The sequence below is a fragment of the Babylonia areolata genome, chromosome 15 (genome assembly GCF_041734735.1).
Source record: "Babylonia areolata isolate BAREFJ2019XMU chromosome 15, ASM4173473v1, whole genome shotgun sequence".
Classification (NCBI taxonomy): Eukaryota; Metazoa; Mollusca; class Gastropoda; order Neogastropoda; family Buccinidae; genus Babylonia; species Babylonia areolata.
This window is the reverse complement of record NC_134890.1, coordinates 21,476,682-21,491,681: the sequence shown is the minus strand read 5'-3', so window position 1 is coordinate 21,491,681 and position 15,000 is coordinate 21,476,682.

The following is a 15,000-nucleotide window of genomic DNA, read 5'->3' as shown; positions in this document are numbered from 1 at the left end:
GAACTGGGAAAACGGTGTTCTTATTTCGAGAGAGAGAGAGAGAGAGAGAGAAGACAATAGTGATCAGTTTAGAAAGTACTCGACGAATACATTCCATGTGGATGACTTTTTTTTTCTTTTCTTTCTTTTTTTTTAAATCAATGTCGTATTTTTCTCTCCGCAATCAACTAAGAAAGGAACAAAAACTGACAAGCAAAGTGTAGAGACCGAGAGAGAGAGAGAGAGAAAAAAAAAAGTAGAAGAAGAAATACAAGAAAAAGCAGAAATAAAAGTTATATTCACAATCTCGCTACCGAACGGTGAGACAGACCAGGTTGTGGGACATTCTTTACGCGGCCAGTTTATTTTACACTGCTGTGATTGAACAAAACAAAAAAACAAATACAGGGTGGACTCTTTGTCGATTCGTGTGCCATAATTGGACAGAATCTCAATGGATATTGGACTGCTGTGAGTTGTAGGACTTACACTTTTATTTCTACGGGAGTTGCGCCGCTTTGCTTTGTGTCTTTTGGTTATCAAACTCTTGAGATTTTCATTTTTGTGTGAAAGTCAGTCGGAGGTTAAAAAAAAAAAAAAAAAAAAAGCAATCGATACTTTTTCATTCACAGTCAAAGAAAGATACTACTATCAAGATTATATACGAATCGATCTGATTTCAGGCGCAAGAAAAAGATCCGAATTTCTTTGAAAATCTGTCAGCTTGAAAAACAAAAACGAAAGAGATCAAATCATAAGCCTAGTTGTTGTTTAAAAAAAAGAAAGGAAAAGAAAATAATCAAAGAAATATATATATATATATAGAGAGAGAGAGAGAGAGAGGGAAGAACTTCAACTGCATCAATCATCCAGATTGAAAATACGTCATCAAACGGAAGTGAGTCTCCATTCCTCCTCCTCCTCCTCCTCCTTATCCTCCTCCTTTTCTTCCTCCTCCACATACGATTCTTCCGGTTCGTGGGGAGTGTCCTCGCTAGCTCAGAGGTACCTTACGTCGCATTGTGCGAAGGTGTGGGGTTGGGCAAGCGTCTGGTCTAGGTCTGAGACGTGAGCTGGCTAGTGGACGTCGCCTACCCTGGAAGCGAGGACTGTGTCAACAGTGCTGCTGACAACGTGAACGAACCGCTTTCATTTTCTTCTGGCTGCAGGTTTCTTGCAACTCACCGTGAGTCGTTTTCCTTTCATTTTTTGTTTTTTGTTTTTTTTTGGGGGGGGGTGGTTCTTGGTTAATTTGTCTTAAACTTTTTTTGTTAGCTCTGTCTGTGTGTCTGTTTATCCCTCTCTCTCTTCCTCCCTCTCTCTCTCTCTTCCTGTCTCTCTCTCTCTATTTATGCATCTGTCTATTAGCTCTCTCTCTCTCTCATGTTTTTCTTCATATCATCTTTTTTATGTATAATATAGAAAGTCATTTTGGAAACTGACAAAAAAAGGTTGTTTATGAAGTTACGCTTGGCTTTGTTGTTCACTGTACATACAGTACATTCACACACACACACACACACACACACACACACACACATATATATATATATATATATATATATATATATATATATATATATATGTGTGTGTGTGTAGGCATCTCCTCTCTCAATCTGTGTGTGTGTGTGTGTCCATCTCTCTCTCTCTCTCTCTCTCTCTCTCTCTCTCTCTCTCTGTCTGTCTCTGTCTCTGTCGCTCTCTCTCTCTCTCTCTCTCTCTCTCTCTCTCTTTGTCTGTCTGTCTCTGTCTCTGTCGCTCTCTCTCTCTCTCTCTCTCTCTCTCTCTCTCTCTCTCTCTCTCTCTCTCTCTCTCTCTCTATGGCGGAAAGACATAATGAAGAAGCAGACAAAGGGATGAAAAATACAAATATTTCTTTTTATGACGGTTCACATTTCTTTTTTCGTCATAAAGCTGGAAGCTGATAATCCAAAATATATTCAGATAAAGGGTGACTGGATGAAATAAAGAGAGTGGGGAGAGATGGAGAGAGAGAGAGAGAGAGAGAGAGAGAGTGGGGGTGAGGGGGTAGGGGGACGTACGATAACACACAAAGCTTACACATAATGCAAAAAAAATATATATATAATGGTTTGCTTCGGGAAAATGTCACTCGAATATATCAGCTCACACAACGGTAGTCTGTCTAATGTGTTTCGGTTTGTGTGTCCGTGTGTGTGTGTGTGTGTGTGTGTGTGTGTGTGTGTGTGTGTGACTTTTTGTCTGTGTGTGTGTGTGTGTGTGTGTGTGTGTGGTAAACTTTAAGAACTTTTTTTCTGGAATAGCTTTGTCTGTATATAATACTAGATTTGGATTAAACTTGTTGAACTAAAAAATCATTTCCACTCATACCAGTCAAAGGTTGGAAGCCTTCCGAATTGAACTGTATTTACGAATCATAAACGGTATTTTTCGTTGGAAATATGGATCCACATGATTTTGGTTCTGTTTTTTATTGGGTCGTTCCCGGTTTATCATTGCTGGAACATTAGGTTTGGGTTTTCAAATGACATGACATTCTATTTCTTGCCCACAGTTAAAAGGAAAATAAAATCCTGGAAAGAACATACAGAATGACACTAACTATACCACCACCGACGTGTTTATTACATACTGATCTTTGAAACAGGGTACTGAATGAGTTAAGTAGAATTAACATACTGGATATTCGATTCGACTCCAACCATTTAACCCGTAGAGTTCGTGTCCGCTGTATACGTAAGACATACCTACTTGTTGTTATGAAGTAGAGTCAGTCATGGAAAAGACGGGGTTAATTATGTTAAAAGTTCGACAGAAGTGAAGATACGTACACGAATAAGTTGTCTGGATATTAACTCACTCAGTACGGCCAGTCCTCTCTTCTCCTCTACACAGACCCCTCGGATGTCCAGTGGGTGTCTGAATGACCCAACCTTTAGCTTCCGTCGTCAGAACTGTGGTATTCTTTGTTAACATTCACGTCTTCAGTATAAGAGCCTTCCGCTTGCAATATTTTGATGATGGTAATTGGGGTGAAACGCTGTTAACGTCGTCTCTTTCGCCGTTCGTATGGAGAGAGTTAACGAAACGCTGATCCGACATGGCTAAGATCGTGTGGTACAGAACACGGCAGAGCGTTTCAACATATCTGCACAACTTTAAAGGCGAACAAAACAAAAAATCTGATGTAGACAATGGAGTGATGGCCTAGAGATAACGTGTTCGCCTAGGAAGCGGGAGAATCTGAGCGCGCTGGTTCGAATCAGAGCTCAGCCGCCGATATTTTCTCCTCCTCCACTAGACTTTGAGTGGTGGTCTGGACGCTAGTCATTCGGATGAGACGATAAACCGAGGTCCCGTGTGCAGCATGCACTTAGCGCACGTAAAAGAACCCACTGCAACAAAAAGGTTGTTCCTGGTAAAATTTTGTAGAAAAATCCACTTGGATAGGAAAAACAAATAAAACTACACGCAGGAAAAAATTATTTTTAAAAAATGGGTGGCGCTGTAGTGCAGCGACGCGCTCTTCCTGGGGAGAGCAGCCCGAATTTCACACAGTGAAATCTGTTGCGATAAAATGAAATACAAATACACAGTATAAAGATATGATTCTGATCAACTTATGCAGTGAGCGGACCGTCTAATAATTCAGTTGTTTATTCGAAAGAAAATAACAATAATGTAGGGGATATTGAAAGATTTTTTTTTTTAGTGTTTCATATGATCGTTCGAAGCCGTATAGCCGCAACGAAAATGAACTTTGATCAGGATCGATAATATGACTATTGTGAAAATGTGCGTCCGATCAGTCGATCATAATGCTTTTAGGTGAATAAAAGTTGCCTCCCTCCCCACCACACGCGTTTTCGATTTCGTTCAGCGGGTATCACACGTAAGCCACGAAGGCTTCGTGTGTTTTTTGTTTGTTTGTTGTTGTTGTTGTTTGTTGGTGTTTTTTTTGGTTTTTCTTTTTTTGGGGGGGGGTTCTTCTATCTGTTGCACCACTGCTGCCTTTTTGTGGAGATAAATACATCAGCTTATCTAAGGAGTAAAAAAAAAAAAAAAAAAAGAAAGAAGAGAGAGGAAGGAACGGGGAGAGGGAAGGATGGACCGAGGGAGGGTAGAGACAGAGAAACAAGAGAGAGATCGAGAAATGGAGGGAGAAAGAGGGGGTAGAGAGGAAGACAGACAGGGACAGAGACAGAGACAGAAGCGGGGCAGAGACAGAAAGAAAGGGTGGGGAGAGAGACAGAGAGAGACAGACAAGACAGAGACACAGAGAGAGACAGAGACAGACAGACAGAGAAGCAGTGACAGAGAAGGGTTACCTCTTAACTTTGATTTATTGTACAGTGACGATAAAGAGACGCAGTCATTGCTCGGACATGGGGAGAGAAACTATATTTGACCGGCAATGGGCTTCGTATGGCGAGGTCCGTCCACTTCTCCACACAGGAATGAAAGAAAGAAAGAAAGAAAGAATGAATGAATGAATAATGAATCTTTATTTTCCAACGGTGAAAATATTAGCACTTTGGCCGACTTACACATCTGCCGTTGTTCTACTAAGAGACACACAAACATATACGCGAATCAACGTTGTTATACCAAATACATGTTTATTAATGTACAAGTATAACACAGCGTGAAACTGAGAGAAACAAAGGGGTCTGTGAACGTCACGATACACATCGTAAGTAGGAAACAGCTGACAGTGTCGAACTATCAAAAATGTGTGGTTTGCATTCACTGAAGACTGAAGACAGGGGTGGGGTGAGGGGAGGTGCGGGGGGGGGGGGGAGACATGAGTACGGGAACAGAAAACAAAATAGAAGAGAGAGAGACCGACACAGAGACAGAGAGAGAGAGAGAGGGAGAGAGAAGGAGAGGGAGAGGGAGTGAGAGAGAGAGAGAAAGAGAGGGAGAGTAGCTAGAGGGAGATAGAGAGAGGGGGAGAGGGAGATAGAGTGAGAGAGAGAGAGAAAGAGAGGGAGAGACAGAGAGAGATAGAGGGGGGAGAGAGAGAAAGAGAGGGAGAGAGAGAGGAGATAGAGTGAGAGAGAGGGAGAGAAAGAGGGAGGGAGAGAGGGGGGAGAGAGAGAGACAGGGAGAGAGAGGGAGAGAGAGGGAGAGACAGACAGACAGACAGAGGGGGAGAGAGAGAGAGAGAGAGAAAGAGAGATAGGGGGGAGATAGCGTGAGAGAGAGGGAGAGAGAGAGAGAGAGAGAGGGAGAGAGAGAGAGGGAGAGAGAGGGAGAGAGAGAGAGAGGGGAGGAGAGAGAGGGAGTGAGAGAGAGAGAGAACAGGACACACACACACACACACACACACACACACACACACACACACACACACACACACAGAGACTGAGAGAGAGAAACAGAGACTGAGATAGACAGACAGACAGACAGGCAGGCAGAAAGGCAAACAGAGAGGCAGAGAGACAGACTTAAGACATAAAAATTGATCATCAAATCCTAAAATCGTTTGATGATGCTAGCTGGGCGTGGAGGGAGGTAGCAAGGCAAGCCAATGAGCCACAAAGATGATCTCTACTTGAAACAAAACAAAACAAAAACAAGAAGAAGAATGCCAGATTATGTAGTTTTCTTTTCCATTTCACCGACAGTTAACGCCGGTGTGACGCTCTAGAATGGCCCCACCCTCGAACTAATTCCATTCAATTTTTTTTCCTAATCTGGGATATTCTTTATTTTGTTTCACTTCATTTATATCATGCAGATTAGTTATCATATCATAGCTTAATTTTGTTCAAAATTCATGTGTGATCACGTTTAAACTTCTAGCTATGATGACGTCCGTCACATACTTAGTATGTACATGCATCAGGACAGAACTATATAAGATCATCTTGTTGTCCTGTTCATCTATAACTGTGTTGTATCGTGACATGTTCCAAATGAAATATTGTTTAAACGATAGGCATGGAATGACTCCAGGATGCGGTTACCTTTGGATGACTCCAGCCTCCAGCTCTTGTACTGAAACGAACCCCGTCCCTTAAAGATCATTCAAAAATCAAAAAGCATAAACGATAGTATAAAAAAGGGGGGGGGCAGAGTTAATTTAGGGCAGCCCGAAACACATTCCATACAGATACTGTCTCAAAAGCACCCCAAAGTGAGTTAGTCTACGTTGTATGTTTTCGACCCCACCAGTCGTTCTTCGGAGCACACATTCAGGACACACAGACACAGACACACACACGCGCGCGCGCGCGTACGTTATATATATATATATATATATATATATATATATATGTGTGTGTGTGTGTGTGTGTGTATATATATATATATATGTATGTATGTATATACATATATAATCGCAATGAAAAAAACCTCCGGGGGAGACATGTGGAGGCATTAACGTTGGCCCTGAGATAACTCTCGTGGAGTCTTTTCGGGACATGAAATGGAGTCATTCTAGTTTGTTTTTGCTTTTCCTGATTGTTGTTTTATTCTCGCAAAAATGTGTTGTTATTGCTCAGCCGTTGGATGGATTAGGATATGCTTTGGAAGGGATTATCGAGGATCAGCCCAGAAAGACTCCATGACTGTTTTTTGGCGTAAATATCGTTTGCCGTGTAAGTACCATTATACGCGATTTTTATAACGCGCATTTTGCAAAATCATTTTTCTCCAGTAGAACAAAGGACAGGACACGGAGTAAAAAGAAGATATGATCTGTCCGGAAATAAGCCCAAGGGGAGTGTTTCAGGGCTGACTCTGTACAGGGGTGTCACAGCCGTGCCTGGGGTCACCACCAGACGCCTCACCGATCCGCCCAGAAGCGCCCTGCATCCAGTCCTGTTTATCTCACTCAGTACGGCCAGTCCTCTCTTCTCCTCTACACAGACCCCTCGGATGTCCAGTGGGTGTCTCAATGATCCAACCTTTAGCTTCCGTCGTCAGATTTGTGTGGTATTCTTTGTCAACATTCACCTCTTCAGTGTAAGAGCCTTCCGCTTGTAATATTTTGATGGTGGTAATTGGGGAGAAACGCTGTTAACGTCGTTTCCTTTCGCCGTTCGTATGGAGAGAGTTATAGCCGAGTGGTTAAAGAGTTGGACTTTCAATCTGAGGGTCCCGGGTTCGAATCTCGGTAACGGGGCTTGGTGGGTGAAGGGTGGATTTTTTTTTTTTTATCTCCCAAGTCAACATATGTGCAGCCCTACTAGTGCCTAAAACCTGTCATGTGTATACGCACTCAGACCAAATACGCACTATCAAGATAATGTAATCCATGTCAGCGATCGGTGGATTATGGAAACCAGATCATACCCAACATGCACACCCTCGAAAACGGAGTGTGGCTATCTACAGGGCGGGGTAGATAAATGAAACGGTCATACACGTAAAATGTCACATGTCTGAGTGTGTATACGTGCATGACTTAAACCTGACTGAATGACACAGGAAACGAATGATGAGTGCCAGTAGCAGCCGTCAGTCGGTTCTATCCAGGTAGGCAGCTCGCTGTGCGAATGACCCCGAGTTTGCAAAGCATTTACAGCTTGGTCTCCGACCGAGGATAAGCGTTATACAAGTATCCATATCATTCATAACAAGTCATAACAATCAGTTCTGCCATCAGTCGGTCTCGGCTTATACCACAGATTGACATATGCTTACAGTTGGACCAACTCTCTCTGTATGATCAATGGTTTCTCCACTGAAACTGGAATTCATTTACAGCTTAGTCTTTTGTGTAGAGTTAACAATGATTCTCGAACTAGGCGGCAAGATTGCACCGGCTCTTAGTGCTGCAGCCTTGAGGGCCACCCCAACACCGACTGTCCTAAAACCCTCTTGGCCGAGTGTCTACAGCCGTGAGAGTGGGGGTGTAACTTTGGCAATACACTCTCTGCTGTAGGCCCAACACTCGGCTTATGTCACAGATTGACATAAGTTTACTTTTGGGCCAACAGCAAAGTGAGAGCTGTATTATCAATGGTTTCTCCAGTCAGCTTAGTCTTTTGTGAAGGACTATGACTCAAACTAGGAGGCAAAATTGAACTGGCTCTTAGTGCTGCAGCCTTGTGGGCTAGTTGGCCTTTGGGAACCATCCCAACGCCGACTGTCCTAAAACCCTCTCGGTCGAGAGAGTGGGGATGTATTTGGGCAAGACACTCTCCACTATAATCAAATTCTAGCCCAAATAGTCGGAACAGCAGTTGCCTCCTCTGCTGTTCTGATGGTCATAGTCGGACATGACTGACTATCATATATATACATATATTCACTCCAAAGTGAGGCTCCTTCATACAATGTCCAGACTATCATATACACTCTCTGCTGTAATCAAATTCTAGCCCATATAGTCGGGACAGGAATTACCTCCACTGCTGTTCTGATGGTCACAGTCGGACACGAGTGACTATCATTCAGTCAGTCCTGACTGTCACCAACATCACACCACGGTCATGAGTTCCTGGACCAAAATGACACAACACACAGGAAGGAATTTTGCTGGATGTTCCGTCACACACTGTAGTGACTGTAGATGCAGACATGTAATGTATCAATTTTACATTTCATTTTTTGTTATTTTTAAGACAGACTAAACGAAAAGGTAGGTTTTTGAGGCGGGGGTGTTGTATGGTGAGATTGGGGAAACAGGATAAATTGTTGGTGTGGGTGGAATTAAAGATGATTACTTGAATAAAATAGAAGTACAATTGTACAAAAATTGCTTATTAGACGTCGTAGAAAATTATTGTAACGCGAGATATAACCGACAATAAGTGTTTAAAAACAATAAATAGAAAAAAAAAACCAAAACCGTTCCCAGTGAGAGAAGTTACACTCAGTGCTTCGTATATTCGTAATGTCTGCCATAAGACAACACGTATGACACCCCCCCCCCCCCCCCCCCCCCCCCCCCCCCCCCCCCCCCCACACACACACACACACACGCACATATCTTCCACCCTCACCCCCCACTCCCGAAAAAAAAAGGAAAAAAAGCAGCAACAAAAATCCAGGGGATTGTCGGCAGTATCAATCACCATCAAAGGAAGAAAGAAAGAAAGAAAGAAAGATGGCCTCAGTGTCTGGTGTTGGTTGAAGTTGGCCCCTCTCCTCCCCTCCCCTCCCCACATAACCCTACTCTCCTGGTATAACATCCCTTTCTGGTCCCTGCTGCTTCAACTTTTATTGCGTTTGTGTGATTTTTTTTGTTTTTTTTTTGTTTTGTTTTTTCTTCCATACCCCGTGATAAATTTGTGTCAAAGTACTTTCGCGGAGTCGACGACAGACTTTGGAGAGACTGTCGCCAGAGGGACGCGGTGACAGTTCCCACTCCTCAGGGGGAGCTCAGTCAGTCTATACAGCTCGGCGGCTAAGCGATTACTATTGTCAGCGAGGGGGCTTGTCGTTGGGAAGGTTGGAGGCGTCTTGCAGAATACTGAATCAGATAGGCGCCATCGAACTGCGAACATCACGGGCTTTATCTTGGCAGAAGTTCACGGGTATCCTGTGGTCTGAGATCTGGCTCCCGTTGAGACCTGACACTGATGATGGTAGTTCCTTTTCTGTAGGGGTGTGTGTGGGTCTGTGTGTATGTGTGGGTGTGTGTGTATGTGTGGGTGTGTGTGTGGAGTGTGTGTGTGTGTGTGTGTGTGTGTGTGTGTGTGTTGGGTCTGTGTGTGTGCGTATGCGTGTGTGTGTGTGTGTGTGTGTGTGTGGGGGGGGTGTGGGTAGGTGTGTGTATGGGTAGGCGTGTGTGGGGGTAGGTGTGTGTGGGAGGGGGCGTATGTGTCTGTATGTGTTGGGTTTCTGTGTGTGCGTATGTGTATGTGTGTGGGGGGGTGTGTTTGGTAAAGTGTGTGTGTGTGTGTGTTTCTGTGTATGTTTGGGGGGGGGGGTGAATGGTGGTGTGGTGGTGGTGGGGAGAGGCTCTGTAAGATTCCAAAGGCTGCAGTAGAGGCTACAGAAAAATGAGACGGTAGTAAGAGAACATGTGTGGTTGCGTGCCGTCCTTCTGTGCGTAGACATGACTATGCCCCCCACAACCCTCCCCTCTGCACAAAATATAAAAATATCACAAGGTAGACAGGGTATAGAAAGTGTAGGAAGTGAGTTATCACTTCATTCAGTCAGAAAAAAAAAGAGTTCAGAAAAGAAAGCTATATATCAAACGTGTGTGTGTGTGTGTGTGTGTGTGTGTGTGTGTGTGTGTGTGTGTGTGTGTGTGTGTGTGTGTGTGTGTGTGTGTGTGTTTCGCGGGGGGTGGGGAAGAAGCAAGTTTTGAAAAAAAAAAAACATTTAAATTAAGGGGAAAAAAATGATTGATAAAGAAGAGAGCAAAGGGGCGTCAATCATTGATTGACACAGGAGAGAGGGAAGGGACACCAATTACTGATTGACAAAGAAGAGAGGACAGGAACGCCAATCATTGAATGACAAGGAACAGCGTAAAGGAACGTAGATCATTTATTGACAAAGAATGGAGGGAAGGAACACCAATCATTGATTGACAAAGAAGGGAGGGAAGGAACACCAATCATTGATTGACAAAGAAGGGAGGGAAGGAACACCAATCATTGATTGACAAAGAAGGGAGGGAAGGAACACCAATCATTGATTGACAAAGAAGGGAGGGAAGAGACACCAATCATTGATTGACAAAGAAGGGAGGGAAGGGACACCAACCATTGATTGACAAAGAAGAGAGGAAAGGAACACTAACCATTGATTGACAAAGAAGGGAGGGAAGGAACACCAGTCATTGATTGACAAAGAAGGGAGGAAAGGAAGACCAATCATTAATTGACAAAGAAGAGAGGGAAGGAACACCAATCATTGATTGACAAAGAATGGAGGGAAGGGACATTAACCATTGATTGACAAAGAAGGGAGGGAAGGAACACCAATCATTGATTGACAAAGAAGGGAGGGAAGGAACACCAATCATTGATTGACAAAGAAGGGAGGAAAGGAACACCAATCATTGATTGACAAAGAAGGGAGGGAAGGGACACCAATCATTGATTGACAAAGAAGGGAGGGAAGGAACACCAATCATTGATTGACAAAGAAGGGAGGGAAGAGACGCCAATCATTGATTGACAAAGAAGGGAGGGAAGGAACACCAATCATTGATTGACAAAGAAGGGAGGGAAGAGACGCCAATCATTGATTGACAAAGAAGGGAGGGAAGGAACACTAACCATTGATTGACAAAGAAGGGAGGGAAGAGACGCCAATCATTGGTTGACAAAGAAGGGAGGGAAGGAACACCAATCATTGATTGACAAAGAAGGGAGGGAAGGAACACCAATCATTGATTGACAAAGAAGGGAGGGAAGGAACACCAATCATTGATTGACAAAGAAGGGAGGGAAGGAACACCAATCATTGATTGACAAAGAAGGGAGGGAAGGAACACCAATCATTGATTGACAAAGAAGGGAGGGAAGGAACACTAACCATTGATTGACAAAGAAGGGAGGGAAGAGACACCAATCATTGATTGACAAAGAAGGGAGGGAAGGAACACCAACCATTGATTGACAAAGAAGGGAGGGAATGAACATCAATCATTGATTGACAAAGAAGGGAGGGAAGGGACACCAATCATTAATTGACAAAGAAGGGAGGGAAGGAACACCAATCATTGATTGACAAAGAAGGGAGGGAAGGAACACCAATCATTGATTGACAAAGAAGGGAGGGAAGGAACACCAATCATTGACTGACAAAGAAGGGAGGGAAGGAACACCAATCATTGATTGACAAAGAAGGGAGGGAAGAGACGCCAATCATTGATTGACAAAGAAGGGAGGGAAGGAACACTAACCATTGATTGACAAAGAACGGAGGGAAGGAACACTAACCATTGATTGACAAAGAATGGAGGGAAGGAACACCAATCATTGATTGACAAAGAAGGGAGGGAAGGAACACCAATCATTGATTGACAAAGAAGGGAGGGAAGAGACGCCAATCATTGATTGACAAAGAAGGGAGGGAAGGAACACCAATCATTGATTGACAAAGAAGGGAGGGAAGGAACACCAATCATTGATTGACAAAGAAGGGAGGGAAGGAACACCAATCATTGATTGACAAAGAAGGGAGGGAAGGAACACCAACCATTGATTGACAAAGAAGGGAGGGAAGGAACACTAATCATTGATTGACAAAGAAGGGAGTTAAGGGACACCACACACGTATCAAGAAAGATGGCAAAGCAGTCAACAGAACTTCCACGAAGCAGATTACAAGCGCAGAGCGCTCAACACGTTTTGATACCACCACCTTACAACTGTGAAACCGCCACTTTGGGAGAAAACCAAAGGCGAGGGAGGAAAAGGGGTGTGTGTGTGGGGTGGGGGGGGGGAGGGGCTGGGGGGGAGGGGACAGGGGAGGCTAGGTGACAGTGGGTATCGTCAGAAATTCTAGAGATCAGACCAGCTCCTCTTTGCTTATGCATCCACCACCCACCCTCATCAACACCATCACCCCCCCCCCTCCCCCCCTTCTCCCCCAAAGAAAGAGACGAACAACAACAACAACAACAACAACAACAAACAACTCTTTCCAGATCAGGAAGGGACATACGGTGTGGCCAGGCCGAAGCTTGTGTCAGAGACACAAACATTGAATAATAATGTTACTTATCAGCTGCAACCCCCCACTACACGATAAATGCACATGTAAGTGTATGTATGAATGAATGAATGAACGAATGAATGAATAAAGCAACCCCCCACTACCCAATATATAAATAAATGAATAAATAAGTATATGAATAAGTGAGTTAATGAATAAAAAGAAGAAGAAATGAATGCATAAATAGATGAATAAACCCCTTGCAATAGATAATGAATAAATGAATGCATAAATATTCCCACTTCCCATCTTCTCTAACAAGGATTCAAACAGCACAAAACAAGCCCAGAAACAATGATATTCTTGCCCTCTGTCAAGGTTCAAGTCACAAAATCCCCATTGACTTCGAGTTTCTACCATAAGAGTTATCTCCCTAGAGCCTATCAAACCGTCACAGAACAATTAATTACTGTATCAGTTCGCTTTATTGTTGTCGTCATCTGTTTGCTAAATGTGATTCCTCAGTATGAAACAACAACTCTTCACCCGTCACCCGCCTAGGTGCGAGTTACGAAATCTCCATTTACTTTGAGTTTTCACTTCAGAGGTTATCAACCTTCTCAGAACACTGCACCGATTCGTTGTTGCCGTCATCTCTTTATTTTGATTCCTTGATATAAAACAACAACAATTCTTCACCGGCCTAGGTGCTAGTCCAAAAATCCCCATTGACTTTGAGTTTTCACCTCAGAGGTATCTTCCAAGAGCCTATCAAACCTTCTCAGAACAACCAATGACTGCATCAGTTCGCTTTATTGTTGTCGTCATCTGTTTGTTGAATTTGATTCCTTAATATAAAACATCAACCCTTCACCCATCACCCGCCTAGGTGCTAGTCCAAAAATCCCCATTGACTTTGAGTTTTCACCTCAGAGGTATCTTCCAAGAGCCTATCAAACCTTCTCAGAACAACCAATGACTGCATCAGTTCGCTTTATTGTTGTCGTCATCTGTTTGTTGAATTTGATTCCTTAATATAAAACATCAACTCTTCACCCATCACCCGCCTAGGTGCGAGTCCAAAAATCCCCATTGACTTTGAGTTTTCACCTCAGAGGTATCTCCCCAGAGGCTATCAACCTTCTCAGAACACTGCATCAGTTCGTTGTTGTCGTCATCTTTTTGTTTGATTTGATTCCTTAATATGAAACAACAACAACTCTTCACACATCATCCGCCTAGGTGTGAGTCCAGAAAGTCCCATTTACTTTGAGATTTCACCTCAGAGGTATCTCCTGAGAGCCAGTGGACACTGCATTGGCTTGTGGTTGTTGCAATTCCTTAATATATTAAACAGGAGACATGTTCCAGCCTCGATTCAAAACCTTGTGGACCTTGCAGTTTTATTGAAGGCTCTGTGTTTGAGCTCGGTCGGTTAGACATTGTGCGATCGCATCGTGAATAATGACAGACAGATCAAACCGGCAGAATGGTCAAAAAGCGATGTATAAGGGGTGTATAACAGGCGAATGTCTCGCGATGACGCCCCATGATGAATTGAAAAAAAAAATGTATCGTAGAAAAGAGTGTGAAACAAGACAAAATATGAAAAATAAACTGGCAATAAAATCAGATAGAATCATATAATACGGATGAGGCTAAATCCAGACCATTAAATAGGATTAACGCTCACAACAAGGGAGGTAGAACGAGACAAGAAAAGACAAGGCAAAGCGTTGAAGGAAACCAGCACACTGCTTTGGCATTTCTCCTTAACCATCTGCAATACAGGCTTTCAAACCATGTTCTTGTTGATTCGTTGTTTCCTTTGATGTTGTTCTTGTTCTTGTTGTTAGTAAGGTTTCTGTTGCTGTTGCTATCGTTGTTGTTGTTGTTAATGCTGCGGTTGCTGTTGCTATCGTTGTTGTTGTTGTTAATGCTGCGGTTGCTGTTGCTATCGTTGTTGTTGTTGTTAATGCTGCGGTTGCTGTTGCTATCGTTGTTGTTGTTGTTGTTGTTGTTAATTCTGCTGTTGCTGTTGCTATTGTTGTTGTCAATGCTGCTGCTGATGTTGCTATTATTGTTGTTGTTAATGCTGCGGTTGCTGTTGCTATTGTTGTTGTTGTCAATGCTGCTGTTGCTGTTGCTATTATTGTTGTTGTTAATGCTGCTGTTGCTGTTGCTATTGTTGTTGTTAATGCTGCGGTTGCTGTTGCTATCGTTGTTGTTGTTGTTGTTGTTGTTAATTCTGCTGTTGCTGTTGCTATTGTTGTTGTCAATGCTGCTGTTGCTGTTGCTATTATTGTTGTTGTTAATGCTGCTGTTGCTGTTGCTATTGTTGTTGTTGTCAATGCTGATGTTGCTGTTGCTATTGTTTCTGTTGTTACCAATGGTGCTGGTGCTGTTGCTATTGTTGTTGTTGTCAATGCTGCTGTTGATGTTGCTATTGTTGTTGTTAATGCT